General features: G+C 41.2%; 1 protein-coding gene across 8 annotated transcripts in view; it reads right to left on the reverse strand.

The window, feature by feature from the left end:
- Positions 1-10268, reverse strand: part of myo6a (myosin VIa) — a 152474-nt gene extending 142206 nt beyond the window's left edge. For all 8 annotated transcript variants that reach the window (XM_030404716.1, XM_030404715.1, XM_030404712.1 and 5 more), the window contains exon 1: positions 10057-10268. The gene's annotated coding sequence lies outside the window, so the exon portion shown is untranslated. The remainder of the gene's footprint in view (positions 1-10056) is intronic.
- Between the last annotated feature and the right edge of the window lie 6023 nt (positions 10269-16291).

The raw sequence follows: 16291 nt of genomic DNA on the forward strand, positions 1-16291 counted from the left end.
AGCTCATTGACAAATAGTTGTGTTTCTGTGAGACTTCTTAATAAGAAAAGCCATCCCCTGTCTTTTGTCGATTGGGTGCTTTTAATGTGAAACAGCAGTAGCAGGAAATGTCATGCAATAAAAATCACCCATCTAACCCTCTATCACCCATTGATTTGTGGACTACAGCTCTGAAGCCTAAAATCTGGATTACAGCCATCACATCTTGTTTTTTAATGAAACCAGATCTAATCGTATCTGGACATGAGGATATCCCAACTGGTTCTGACTGAGGAAATGCCGTGGTAATGACTTGTCAATCACAAGGTAGCCACGCCCTAAATCATACTCTGCTTTATCATCTTTTTAACTCTGAATGTGACCTTAATTTGCAAAATGAGCATCATGCTGTGTTGAAGAAGATTTGAGACAGGAGATCTAGACCATCAACTCATTAGGAAACTATTCACTGAGGTAATAAATCAACTGAGAAGTAGGGTCTTTTTCTCATAAGCCTACGTAGAATCAGACTTCTTTTTGAAACCAGTGGAACACCCTCTGCTGGACATGGCAATCAACAAATAAAACTTTTGGCTTGTGATCAAACAGATGACGTGTTGGACTATTTTTTATCCTAGCGTCTCTTTAAGAGTTTCGTTAGAAAACCTCTGTGTTATGTCAGATCACTGATCACGATTGTTACCCAGCATTCTTTGAGGTGATTAAGCAGCTGCTGCCACACCCACAACACAGACGCGCCACAACAGGGTGTGTTCAAAGATCAGGAGACGAGCAGGTGATTCCTTTCACTGAAGCAGGAATGAATCTGACCCTCCCAACACACACGGAAGCAAACACACACAAAATATGCTTGAGGATAACTATTAAAACCAATTCAAATCCAAAGGTGACTGCAGCCAAAGGAAGTTTTAAAATGCCTTTGTTGATTTTGAGTTAAGATGATTTAATTTCCAGTGAAGTTAACTGTTCAAAATGTACACTATGGATGGTAAACTTGGCTGTATCGGCTGTTTGATCATCCCCAGAAAAAAACCTGAGGCAATCCTTGGAAACACGCTGCAATACTTCTCCTTTAAAAAAGGAATATCAGCCTTTTTTTACTCTAAATATCAATCTCAGCCTCAGAGATCACACGTCTTAAGCTGCATTTTGATGATTTCAGCAGAGTCGTGGAATTTGTGAAGTGCTGATCTTTTACAAACTGGCTATAATGGAGTTTAAAGATTGACAGGAGTCATCCTCCTCGAGGCGAAGTCTAACACCAATAAACTGTGTCATAAGCAGCTAAAAAGTTGTACATTACACAAAGAGCGTTAAATCCTCTTCCTCTGCAGCTTATTAAGGACTCAGGGTGAATACTGAGAGTAGTGGGGGGGGGGGGGGGGGGGGGGGTTGAGTCGCTTCACGGATTCCTCCTTCAGATAATCCCTGAAGGATGATGGGTAAAGGGAGGTCAACTTGTAACACGAAGGTCACCTGTCAAATCTGACAATGGACCATTACATCGAAGTCAATAATGAAAAAGACTTCTGTTACTGCTGCTTAAACCCTTCAGTGGCCTTAAGCAGATAACTGTGGGCTTACTGGGTGCTTGCCAGGTGTAACTGGTAGGTGACAGTGTAAGCAATCAGGCTGACCTTGACAAGAAAAACAAAAATGGATTGGTCAGAGTCCTGGATATAGACATAGAGCCACAGATATTGCAAAATATTGTATTCAGACTGTCCTCACTCAAGGTCTGTTTAGAGGCACCAAGGAAGTAGTCTGATGTGTCTATGTCACTGCTATACCTCTTCGACCTCATTCACTCTGTTCACACGGTCATTTCACCTAAATTAGCACGTGCATGCAGGTTTTGCCAGTAGACGAGTTAGTCTTTCCATTGTTTTGCCTTGAGTGTTACATTTGTCATCGCAAATGCAGCAGAAAAACAGGGAACAGTAGAGAGTAGTAGATTGTAAACTTCAGGCTACATCCAGAAGACATTTATAAAAAGTCTCAATCAGTTACATTCCGAACTACAAGTATCAGTCAGTAAGATGCATAGCTCCGCCAGGGTCCAGCAGTCGCCTTTAATTCTATCAAGCCTAATCCAATATCCAATAGAACATAATCGAATCGGCTAGATCCAGATTTGTATCCACATCAAACTGTACTCACTCACAGATAACAGCCACTTAATTACGCCGGATTTGTTTTTATTGAGGTTCATGAATTATTCCAAGAGAAATTAACCAAAATGATAAAGTTAAAGTTAAGTTAAAGAGGTCTATTCTGAGCAGAGACCCATCCTCTATCCAAGTTCCATGGAAATCTGTTCAGTAGTTTCTGTGGTTTCCTGCTGACAAACCAGCAAACCAAAAACATAACCTCCTCGTGGAGGTATTAGACAAATGGGTAGTAAATCAGGTAGTGACAAGTCTCTGCAGTTTCAAGCTGTCTTTGTCTTCCAGAAATAAAAGGTTTGTTTCTTGTCCTGACAGTGATACTGAAAACTTCCTTTGACTTGTTTTCTCTTGGTAATCTGTCCTCTATGTGGTCACTTCCTCACAGCCGATTATCAAACAGGCCTGACAGACAGGGACACTATACAGACACTAAAAAAGGAAAGAGAGGAAGTGTCCAGCCTGGCGTCGTCTCCACTGAGACACCGGACAGACATCGAGCGCGACGAGGATCAAAAGACCAGAAACACACACACTGAAAATCCATCTGAAAACTGGGTTTCGTGTCCAGTGTGAAAGACCTGCAGTTGCGTAACAGATCTCATAGCAACTGAGTGTGCAGGTCCAGTGGAGGACTGGCTGTGCACCAGTACCTGCTAAATATAACCAGCAGGAAATAAAAGATAAAGACCGCTGTGATGTGATGAGACGCTGCTCGTATTGGAAATGTTCTTTCAAAGAGAAAATCTGGACACAAATCCCCCCCCCCCAAAAAACAAACACTCAGTTCTGATAAAAAAACAAAAAATACCAGCTTTTCACATCCACTCCTGCCAGCAGACTCCTAATATGGACACCAAAAGAGTCGACTCATCACCAGAACACCACCATCTTACAAAGTGTGTCAGGTACCCAACTTTATGGGTGTCACCTTGAGCAAGTCTGCAACCATTACTCACTGAAAGAGGAGTAAAACTGACCCAAACATCGATCAGAGCATAGATCATGGACAGACAGCTGACTGTGAAATGACTTTGTAAACTAAGAGATTAATTGGTAATGACTGAAGTGCCGAGGCAGGCGGTAAAAGCACCATAAACTATCAAGCTGTAGGGAGAGTTTCCTTGTTTAGGGGTTTCGCTGCTCTGCTAGCCACAAGTCCATGGTGGTACTAAGCTATGGCTAACCCTGCTAGCTTAGATGCAACAAAGGTGTAATAGCTGTGTGGCAGCTAAGCTAGTTGGTGCCCTTATACATTATGGGTACATGCCATTATACTTATTTGACATTCCCTCGCTCCTCGCTTCTTTCTTGAACTGGATGGAAAAACAGTTCCCAGTGTTCAAAAGACTCACAATATTAATAAATGCAGATGTAATTAATGAAACAATAATATAAAGGCATTTTGACAGTTAAAATGGTTCCTGTGCCACTTGTTAAAAAACATTTAACAGTAGCAGCTACAGTGTGTTCTCCACATTTACATTTCAAGGCTTTTATCCGAAAAAGTCGCACTTTGAAGATGAATCTCAAACTCTCCAAAATCAACGAGACTACAAGAAAGCAGGAGCGAGTAGTTCATGGCTCAGAGCTGTAAAACCCAACACACAAGTCCTCCTGTGTCGTATGAATATTTAAGAGAAGGGAGCCGGATTAACTGGGGTCAGAGTCCTCTTGGAGCAAAGCCACAGAAACTAATGAGCAATGTGACTAAAACAGCGCAGGGAAACACCATTTCAGAAGAGGAAAAACTTTACTCATTATATTCTCAAAGCTCTAAAATTCCACAGAAAGAACATTTCTTCATGTGTGAGCTGACAGCATTAAACCCTCTGGACTCGTTGCTAAAAGAGGATCTGTCTCATCGACTTCTTTTTCATCTAAAAAACATATTCAGATCCACAAAAACGTGAGAACAGCTGTCGACTTAAAAGCCTTAATCAGGCCTCCTCCTACAATATTACCCACAATTCAACATGTGGGGCGCCAGCATGTGAGCACAGTCCAGGGCATATGGTCTGTATCAGGAGGAGGTTTCGAAAGGTCACCAGCACGTGATCCCATGCCCTCGCTGTGGCTGCGGTTCACCGCCTTAATGATGGGTTGGGTTCATTTGCATGTTGACATGAGATGACACGGTGCTTCAGTCACACATGAGCCAAACACACTGAAGGGAGAGTGAGTGAAAGAGTCTGCCGTTTAGGGTAGAAACTAGTGATTAAGGCAGCCGAGATGACAGTCTGCTGCTAAAAATAGACGTCATGTCTGCAAACATGAAGATTAAAAATAGTTTCAGAGTAGCTTTAAGGTGTTTACACAGACTCTTTGTGAAGAGATGAGCAAGGAAATGGGAATATTTACTAGTCTGACTGAAAATTTTTAGTTTTTGCACTGTGAAGCTGAATATCTTTATTTTAATTTTAGGTTTCTGTGGAGCTCGTAGTCTGAATTTTTCTGAATTCTTATGCTGTTGCTTTGTGGCTCTTGTGGGGGAACGGATACCAAAGGTTTTTAAGTCACTGACTGGTTGACAGAGGGTCCAAAAACAGCAGTTTTAGCAAAGAAAACAGCCTCTGAAACTTATGAAGAAGACTGTGAATGTACAACATAGAAACGTATTTGTAAATGTTAAAATTTCACAGCACAGAGGTGACCCAGAGGTAAAGGTTCAGCTTCACTGAAGGTGTACAGCGTGTCCTGATTAAGTGTCACTCAGCAGGACACTGATACCCTAAACACTCGCTGTGGAAGACTGACGGCTAAATGCTTCAAATATAAACAGACTGGAAGTTGAGAAACTTTGAGCAGTTTTCTTGTCGAAAGAGAGGAATAACTTGGAGCGCCACTTTTGGTATATCACATAAACAGCACAACAGACACAGATATGATTTCTGCCTGGTAGATTTGGGGATATGGGAGGGCTTGATAATGGGACATTTATATCATCGGCTGATAATGAATTCATAGCTCAAATTGAGCCGATGATACAAAGCCATATAGCTTTTATTGACTCAACAAGCACAGCATCTACACGCCCTGAAGTTGGATATTGCACCATGGGAGTTGGTCTGTGCTCCATCAAGAAGACAAAGACGAAGTGAAAGACGAAGAAGAAGAAGACTAAGACGACAGAGAAGACAGAGAAGACAGAGAAGACAGCGAACAAGATAAGGAAGAAGAAGACAAACTTGTCCTAGTCTGTGTGGAAGGTTTTTACTGTTTCATAGGAGATAACATGATTGAAATGTGCTAAACATGTTCCACGAGGGTTCAGAGGGAAAGAAAAACACTCTCAATAAAGTTGTGGAAGATTAAATCATCAACCATTACTCACTAGTCTGAGCCTTTCTTATAGGCCAAACAGAATGAAACAAAGGAGAGTAAACTAATCTTTTTGAAAATCCAACCAGTGGGAGTTTTCCACTGATACTAAACTGATTGATTATAGATATCATATTTAATCAATTTGAACTGAGTATAGTTTGGTTTATTAAGAGGGAGAACTTGGTCCGATCCAACCACAGGAAACGGCTCCTAAAATGCATCAAATGCACGGCTTTATGGGTAAAAAGAGACAGATGTTGACATCTGATATCCAGCGGTTCCTCGGAGTGTTACACAGCAGACGGAAAGAACACGTGGAGTTGAGATGAAGTGATCTGAGGCGTTGTACAGGCTGAGCAGCATATTTAAAACGATAGCAAGGTTTAAGTTACAGAGGCGGTAAAGAATGAAAACGCACAATAATTGGTCTGCATGTGAGTCCACGTGACTTCTGTTTACAAGCGCTGGTGTGCGTGTGTGTGTGTGTGTGTGTGTGTGTGTGTGTGTGCGATAACCACAACACAACAACAAAGTCAACTCCTTCACTTCCAGGACGTTTCAGAAACCACAAAACCCCACCGGGGCTAAGTGAGGGAGCCGGGCTCGCAGACAGGACTGTAAGTCGACACTCTTCATCGCCATCAACAAGAGTCTGTGGCCTGCTCAGTGTGGTGTGACTAATTCAGCTCACATTCCACTAATTACAAAGGCTGACGGAGGAGGGGGGAGGGGGGGCGTCCCAAACCCCTCCATTAACCTCTTCCATTAATATACCTCCATCAGAAACGAGATATGCATGAACCTTCAGCTCCGTCATCACCGGAGAGGAGAAAGTGGAGGTTGCAGGGAGGTTAGCTTAGCGTTAGCGCACATCTTGTTTCAAACCTGTCTCTCAGAGATGCTTTCTGGGGAAATAACAGAGCCAATCAGGAGCTTTGGGACGTGAGGGTCACACTGGGACGTGTTAAACATAGTTACAGCTTAATATAGTTTAATCTGCACTCTGAGGGCTCTAAGGGCCTGCAGGCTGGTTTATCAAACCAACTTTATGACTGCAATCAGATATCTATCCCCTTAATTACACATCAATTGTACACATAATGAAGGGAAATTTGACTTTCCCCTTTGGGAGTAATTCTCCTTTATTTGTCATTTAGCTGTTAGCTCATTAGCTACAGAAGTTTTCCAGAAGAGAAACACATTAATTCAGGAGTACTGCTCTCTGGTGTGAGCGCTATTCAAATGCACTGACATTTAATGAAACAGAGAGAGACATTTTCAAAAAATGGAAGCTATCGATGCAGATCACAGACAGATCCGATTGCAAGCTCGTTTTTTTTGTTTTTGTTTTTGTATTTTCTATACAAGTCACAGATCACAGCATACCAACTAAGTAGAGCTAACATGTTGTGGCGCTGGAACAAAGCCATGACCACACCTTCAGCTGACTCTGACCAACTATCAAATGATTCACTAAAGAGATACAGAACAGTTTGTAATCATTTGTCAAGATTTCACTCAACAAAATTAGGAAGCCAGCAGCTCCTCCTATAGATAGCCAAAGAGCGGATAAGGTGATGGTGCACCTGAAGCAGGAAGAGCTAAAACATGAGACCCAGGGCTTGGTTAACAAAAGTAAGATGACCACAACCAGAAGATGACTGTATGAAAAACCTGCAGTGTCATTCTGACTTTATAACATGTGTCATTTGAATGTATTCAGTTACTTCGTAAAATCTAAAGTATCAATATCAGAAAAGCAATCAGGTATCAGTCAGAACAATACATCAAACACATCTCTTTAATACATTGCTAACTTTTTGTTAGCAACCAAACTAGCTTGCAAGCAAACTGGCAGCTAACAACACCGATACTACAAAAGACGGACAGATCCCTGATGTACTTCAGCTTCCATAAAGGATCAATCCCATTCCCAAGCTCTAACATCCTAGACACACTTCCAGGATATTCCAGGGATTCCTTGACTAGCTTTCCTGACAGTTTCCCCCTTTCTCTCGTCCACCTCCAGCTGCTTCCTCCTCAGTTTCACTCTGAGAGGATATAACAACACAGCTGTTTACAGCTGAAAACAGAACGTGAACGTGAACATTTTGATCAGAATATCATATGGATTCCCTTGAGTTGTCTAATTTTGTGAATCCTCTGCTTCCTCGTGTATCCGAGGATATCTTAAGTGGATGAAGAAGCATATAAACAGCTTATCCTGAATAAGACACTTTGGACATGAGCCACTGCTCAGGATGCCAAGTGCATTTCATTGGTCACATCTCTGCAGCAAAACTCGAGCAGACTTTACTTTTATACTGTGATATGCATATCACTGAGGCGACAAAGAAAACTCAGTGTCATCCAGCTAATCCAGTAACCAGGCAGTCGTTCAGGATCATTCCCTGAAGAGGACTTTGATCCCTGAAGTTTCTGAATTCAGGAAGGCCGGTGTGGTTACAGTAAGTCCTGCTGTGTCATTACATAATATATAAGTCAATACAGCCATAAAAGAAGGATGTGGTGAGGAGAGAGCAAAAGTCGAAGTCCCTTCAGAAACCAGGAGGTTGTCGGAGAGGCCTCCACCCAGGCTGAGTAAAAACTACAACACTCACTAAATGCCACGGGCGTTATATGGTGGCCCTGAGGGTCAACACACGACAACATTTTGTAAAAAGGAACAACAATATTCGGAAAAAACACCACAGCAACATTTCAGAGAAAAAAAAAACTATCAACAATTCTTCGGAAAACACCACAACATCTCGGAAAATCGCCACAACGACATTCGGAAAACGAAAACTTCACAGAACACACCCGCAGCAAAATGTATTTTTACATGTTCAGAAATGTTAGTGTCTTCTAAAACAGTTGCTGTGATTTCTGAAATGCCTTTCTTTGACACTCAGGGCCGCTGTATCTATGAGGGTCCAATATGCAAGAATTGGCCACCTGTCGAATTCATACTAAAAACAAAAGAGGCGGGAGCATTTTAGTAGATTAGCTGCTAACTACTGCAAACTGCTAAAGCTGCCATTTGCTTGTTAGCTCAGTTAGCCACGCAGCTAGTGGTCCAGAGGAGCACCAGGGACATACAGAGATCATTCCTTAATATTCAGTTTATCATTTTGGTTCGATTTTTTTGATGTTTTCCTATATCCTTAGATATTGTTCCTTTAAAAATACCAGAAACATGTGAAGCCACATTACAGGGGCACCAGTAGGGAATCATAAAAGCACAGCATAATGATCTTTTTTGATTCATTCAGATTGGTGGCTCATGCATGGCTTTGGGAGAATAAAAATGACCATCACAGTGATTTTCAAAGCAGCTTCAGCATAAGAACAAGCTTCGGGACAGAACACAATAAGCACTGAGAGCTCTTATATAATCATGCAACACACATTAAACCACAGGACTGGCTCAGCTTGTTCCCTGTATCCACACTTCTGAGGATGCCACACTATCTTTTTATCATGGCTCGGGCAATCATATCACAATGGCCAAACCCACCAGCCTCAGCTTTTGTTTCTTATGCAAAGCATGTCCATTGATTCTTGTTCCCAGGCTCGGTGTGGGTGTGTGTCTGTGTGTGTATGTGTGTGTGCAGGCCGCAGCCGGGCTCACATCGTGAGATCTGACATATTGCTGCTGTACAACAACACAGCCTCTCATGTCATGTACGCATCACTGAATTCTGCCATGCTCTGTCCCTTTTCTGCTGCCTGTAATGTAATGAGCTCTGTGCTAAAAAGGTTCGGTCCGCTCTAACTGCCTGGATCGCAAGCCGAGCCGGACTTCATTTAAAAAACCCGAGAATGTGGAATCGCGTTGCTTTATCGGGCACACACATACGCGATGAACAATGAATCATCACTTTTTCTGATTCGGGAGACACTTCTCTTCCAATCGGCATGCACGTCACCCACGAAGCATCAACATGTTCCGATAATCTAACTTTTAAATGTTGTTTAACGATGGTGTTCTTTCACCAGAATACACCCTTTGGTGGCAATAGCTGCGCCCGTCGGGTGTGCCAAAAAGTTGAAGCCCGACTGAAATAAAGAGACGCACAGTGGATTCTTCATATGCCGAATTATAAAACGCCCCCTATTCATTCAAATTATGTGTTGTGGGATGTATTCTTATAAAATGACTTTACAGATAATCAGAAAAAACTTTAAATTCGCAGGTGTTTGAAGGAAGTCCGGCGCCGTGTCGTCTCAACAAAGCTAGACGAATCCAAGCCCGACTCAGGTTGCTAAAAACATCAGATTTCACAGCGCTGAGTGCAGGAATTATTTAAATATGGTGGCTATCGCCATTTGGTGTAAAGTGCTGTTTAATTAAAGATGTGTGCCACAGCTCTCAGCTTTGTGTTGACGGTTTTCCTCCCGGGAAAGCGACGACGTGTGCTGACAGCCTCCCTGTGTTGCTCGCTGCTCGCTGCTAGCACCGGGGCGCTTCTGTGTGTCGTAGCCCGTCAGCTAGCTAACATCCCCGTGTTGCTGCGATAAATTCTCCCCGGTGCATGCAGACGGCTGCCGGTGTGTAGCCTACCTCGTTGGTGCGTAAACTCCCGGGACTCCGCGGCTCGTTTTGAAGGAAATTGTGTTTTCAAAAAAAGGAAATCCCAGAATAAGAAGCGCACGTCCCAAACACAGCCGTGCCGGCCGGGTGTCTCTCCGAATGATGGATGTCTGCTCCGGCAGCCTGGGCCACACTCTCCCCGCCCTGCAGCCTCCGACTCCCGCAGCAATCCTGGGAAACTGGCCCCGTGACGTCACGAGCTGGATAAATACTCCCGTGCAGGGTGAGAGTCCCAGCAGGGGGCGCTGTTTGATTCATGCTCTGCTGAGCACCAGGCCATCCGAGGTAGGACAGCCTCAGGACCATGTGCAGGTGCAGATGATGGTCTCCAAAAATAGATCCCAGCTGCAGTGGAGGAAGTTTTCAGCATTCATCCTTTACTTCAGTAAAAGTACTGATACCACACTTTAATAATCAGTGATGGAATGTAACTAAGTACATTTAGAGTCAAGATTCAATATGTTTGTCTCTAAAAGTACATTAAGTACTAGTAATGCACGACATATAATGATAAATTATCGTCCCACTAATGGAAAATTGACATTATCGCCTATCAGCAGATATTATAGCTGATAAATCTAGCCGATAATACAAACAGCAATTGATTTTGTTGACATAACAAGTGCAGCATCCCCACACAGTGTGTGGTGGTATGCACCTTTAAAGCTGTTTCGTGAGCAGCCAATAAACACAGCGAAGAAGACCAACAACCACTGATGTCACTCTCAGAACGACGCACCTGCTCTGCACCTGTGTAGAGCCACGCAGTGTAGACAGGAGCCAAACATGTCGGCTCTGGTGTTGAAAGTTTTGGGTTTTTTTTACATGAAGAACATAAAACGAGGGGAAAAGTCTTCAAGTTTAACCATAAAATCTTATCACAGCTATGGGATATCAAATAAACCATCTTTGCTCACTACGTTCTAGCCTTTCTTGCGCTCAGGTGTGCATGAACAAGCATAAAAATGTTATCGTAAAAATGCTACTGTAAAAATGTTATTGTTTATTATATCAGTATTGGCCCTGAGAGTACATATAGATTCAAGATTTAAGATGGTTGTACACTCGTGTGCTTAAATACTCCACTACAAAAATGCTAGATAAAATGTGTGTAATAAATGATAGAATAATGAATAATAATAATAGTAATAATAATAATAATAATAATGATACAATAATAGATGTAGAAAAACAAAAATCAAGTACACAAAAACATCAAATAATAATAATAATAATAAAAACATGGACAACAGGGATATATCTTTCTATGGATGTGTGTACATGAGGCCATGCAAAGACAATGTAGTAATTAACAATGTAATTAAGTGTAAATATAAAATAACAGCAATAAAGCAGTATAAAAACAGCAATAAAAGTGATGAAATTGTACTGATTGATTGACTTACTCAAGCACTTTAATAAGGTACTTGTAATTAACTTGAGTATTCTCATTTTCTGCAACTTTATACATTCACTGCACCACATTTTGTAGGCAGATTTGTACTTTTACTGTAACTCCACATTTATTTGATAACTTTAGACAACTGGAAAAGTTTCAGTTTCTTTTTAAAGAAACCTGCAGATTATGTGCTGCACCAAACAGTTGTACTAATGTTTATGTGAATTTAAAGTGGTAACAAGTCTTTTGCAGCTGCACTCAAAATAATGATAATGTATTCAAACAGATAACAGCAGCTAAGCAACATCTTCTGTGTATCACCTGAGTCTGCAATCACCAACGTGCCAGGTCGGACCAAAGGTTGGTGAAATTCAAATTTATAAAAAAAGGATTTAAATAAATATCTTGTGAAGCTTAAAAAGGTCATGTGTATTAACTGCTTCTTTGTGAGTAAATTCAGATATGGAAAATGTATTGTTTTCTATCCATAGTCAGCTCCAAAAAGCAGATATATTTTATAAAAAAAAACAAATTGTCAACTTGTCAACTTCATAAAACCAGAGGAGGTTGCATGTTATCCCATAAATTGCCTCCAGTGATGTCCGTCAGTAACTAAGATGCATTGTGGGTAATGTAGGCCCCAGCTTATGATTAGGAAGAAGAATGTGTGGGATAAAAAAAGGTGATATCACTGGCAGACCACTTTCTAGAACCTGTTGTTCTGTTGGTGTCTCTCACGTGAGGCAGCTCTTCAGTGAAGTTATTATCTCCACGGCTTCACAAACTCTGTGGGCATATGTGACATTGAGCAGTAATACCTTCAGGGAGGTAGAGGATTAACAGGGATAATGTCAAAGACGACAACAATGGTGCTAATCTCTGTCTGCTGCTGCTGCGCTCACGGCCCATCACTACAGACTACTGGACTAATCACATTAATCACTAAATTAACCATTTATCCATTTTCATGTCAAAAACCAATAATAGTACGAGGGTCAGACAAGATTTTGCAGGTTATGTATGATAATCCACCACAGTGGATTATTGGACACGTAACCTTTGTTCATACCCTCATTTAGAATCAATTAAAGTGATTTTATCCATGTTTTACTTGAATTAGTCTGGGGTTCTGTCATTTTAAACCTAATTTATTTAAGGGTATTTGAAAACTCTTCTAACACAGAATTGTGTTTACGAGTGTCAAAGCTGCACATTGGCCTGTTTGAGGAATTTGCTTTACTCATCCTTAAACTGGAATCCACTCTGAACAGAATGACCGAAAATGTTAGCAGCATCAAAATGGATGATAATGGACTGTCTGTTGGTGGGTTGGTTATCCACTGTGGACTGATATATCTCCACAAGTAACAGATGGGCTGTCATTAAATTTTGGTCAGAAATTCATGGTCCTCAGAGGATGGATCCTAATGATCGAACTTTCTCTCTGGTGCAAATATTACGTTTTTTGTGTGTATGTTTTTCACTGAAATGTCTCATTGGGTTCATTAAAAGTCCAGCCCAACAATTATAAATAATAATAATAAAACAATCTTATTCTGCAGTTAAAGATAATATGTGGAAATTCTGCATTAAAATATCTAAAAGCAAATAGCCTATATAATCTACTTTTGTTTTTTATTTTGTTGAGTCCCAACATTTGTCCCAAGTGTTTCAAACAATGCTGAAGCCAGAGCGAAACGTTGCGTTTCATCTGGTCACCTGTCGTTACTTCTGGAATAGGGAGGTCAGTGCAGGAGACCAAACTTAATATGAACTAAACTGGTGGTGGTGGTTTATGGTGTGTTCACCGCCAGTGAAGTGAGTCTGACAGCAGGAACATTCGGGTTTATCCAAGTGGTCCACATGCAGTGTTTATCTGGGCCAAACACCCAGTTTATTTTACTGTACACTAGCTGTAAACTAAGGTTAGCGATTTATGTTTAAATTTTAGACAACTCTGACTTAACTCAGCACTCACCAGAGACTCTGGTTCTCTCTGGAGATCACAATTAAGGTAACAGTGTCTAAACACCTTAAAATGGAGTGAATATAAAATCTACTTTTGAATCCTAAACGTTAAAAAGTAATATCTGAGCTCTCCTCCCATTTGTAAATGGCTCTGAATCAGAGCAGAATCTGATGTTACGCTGGGTGTTTATTCCTCCAGAAGGTGTGGATCTAACCCAGAGTCTATAGCCAGGTCCAAACAGCTGAGCAGCTTTGTTGTTTTTTCCACAGATATAACACACAAATGTATGTTTGAGTCTGGGGTGAGTCTTTCCTTTAAGGGCTTTTATCTCATGTTGGATTTAAAATTGAGATGAAAAAAATCTTTGAGTTAGGATTTGGCAGGCGACGAAACAATCTCACCACAAGATTCATTTAGTGGCTTTTCTGGAGCTTTTGATCATATCACGTAATCCTCCTCAGCAGACGGGGTTTGTCTCAGATTAATCACAGTTTCATTGTGGTCAAATTGATTTTTTTAAAAGCGCAGTAAAGAGAGAAAGCCACAGGGATGCTGACCCATCTACACTGAGACCAAACCAACTCCATCCAGTGAAGACAGTAAGCGGACCTTGACTTCATGTTATTTTGTCAGACTGAATCACTGTTGGACATAAACATGTCACCGACCATTCCTCCCAGCAGCTAATTCATATTTTATTCATACTCTGATATCATAAAGACTCACTTAATGAGCTTGTAAGTGGGCTGACAAAATACAATTCAGGACTCATGAATGTTTTAGAGTCCAGTAACGTAACACCGGGTAAGTCCTGTCTGCCTGCAGGAGAATACACTGAGCACCAGACTGAAAGCTGAGAGCGGCATTTCATAACAAACCACCCGAGAGAGCAGGAGACGAGTCAGGAGCAGTCTTGTGCTTCAAACAACTGCAGAGATATTAACGTTCAACGTACAGAGAGAGGCTCAAATCAAAACTTTTAGGGACACGTTCCAAATCTATATATTCTAGATTCTTTTTTTTCAACAAAGCCTTAGACCTACGATGCGTTAGTCCATCTATTCGTACCTTCTGATTATGGGTTCCTACTTAATCTTTAAAAAGAAAACACCTTACAAATAAGGTTCAGTAGTTTTCTGAAACAGCAGGTCACTCTATTCTTTTTTTATTAGTGATGAAATGTAACTAAATACATTTGATGACGCACCTTTGGCTTGTTATGCACTTGTGGCCTCGGCGTGACTTTCTAGCTCGGCTCCTGTGAAACTTGTCAATTAAGCTATCACAATAATACTTATGTAGGCAAAATATATCTTTGGATATTCCAATCCATTTAATACCTTTGAAAACAAATGCATCACGGTAGAACCAAGAACTCAAAAACTGCCGCCAGCCTGCGGTCGAAAACAAAAGACTTCTTATGCGTCACACCTGAATCAATTGGTGGGCACCTTAAGTGTCCTTCCACCACACCCTACAGCACCACTCAGCCGAACTAGGACAATAGCCCCTCCAACATTCACTCAAGTACTGCACTAATGTACAGTCACTTTAATCGAGTATTCTCTGCTACATTTTAGAGACAATTATTGAACCTTTTACTCCACTCGATTGATCTGATGACTTTAGTTACAAGTTGCTTTGCAGATTACATGCAAGTAAGACTTTTTAAACTTCATTTATCTTACTGCTGATTGGATTCAAATAGACACCGATTCCGATAATTGGAAAAAAATTGATGGATTGACACATAGTATACTGTATGTCAGTGGTGTGCACAAGGGGGGGGCCCAATTGTTGAAAAACGTGTGCTATAAAGTCCCCTCCTGGGAGCCAACACGTGAGCTAAAGTGCCTTCTTGGGAGCCCAAACGTGCGCTAAAGTGCCCTCTTAGGAGCCAAAAGGCATGCTAAAGTGCCCTCTTAGTAGCCAAAACACGCGCTAAAGTGCCCTCTTGGTTGGCAAAACACACTAAACTGCCCCCTTGGCTGGTTAAAACATGATAATCTGCCCTCTTGGGTGGCAGAAACGCATGCTAAAGTGTCCTCTTGGAAGCCAAAATGCGTGCTAAAGTGCCCTCTTGGGAGCCAAAATGCGCGCTAAAGTGCCCGTCTTGGGAGCCAAAACGCGTACTACAGTCCCCTTCTTTTCGCCCCTGCCCTTCAAAAGTCTGTGCACGCCACTGTGTACTGTACATACATGTAAATATGTGTAGGATGTACTTTTAATGTTTTACTGTATATTTATGGTAACAACTTTATATTGTTACTTAAGTACATTAATTTTAACTAATCCAGTGATGTCACTCTGTGGCTACATGTCATCGTGGGTAATGTAGGCAGCAGGTTTTTAAAGAGAAAAACAATGTGTGGAATCATACATGTGATATCTCTGCTTATGCTGGAAAGATTCTGATCATTTGTCTAATGAGTCCAACTGTGTTTTAGGAGTGCAATGATAGACTAATACCCACAATGCAACTTAGTCACAGAGTGACATCACTGAGGGGCAATTCATCAGATAACACGCAACTTACTCTGGAGCCACAAACAGGCTTTACTACTTTGTTCCAATATGCAGTAGTCCTCCCCTATAAACACACGTTGATGTTAAAATTGGTGGAGTTACCCTTTAAACCTTCAGCGAATGAGCGAGTGAATGAAATTGTTCAAAAATTCTAAATATGTGCTATCCAGTGTTGGTGATATGTGAAGCACGTTCTTTTAAAAAAAAATAATATATGCAGTGGGACTTGGTTTTTAATCCTTCATTTAAAATGTAAAAAGTAAAATGAAAGGTAGAGTATTGTAAGAATTTCATCTAAAAACAGTCAACAT

The sequence above is a fragment of the Sparus aurata genome, chromosome 22 (assembly GCF_900880675.1).
Source record: "Sparus aurata chromosome 22, fSpaAur1.1, whole genome shotgun sequence".
Classification (NCBI taxonomy): domain Eukaryota; kingdom Metazoa; phylum Chordata; class Actinopteri; order Spariformes; family Sparidae; genus Sparus; species Sparus aurata.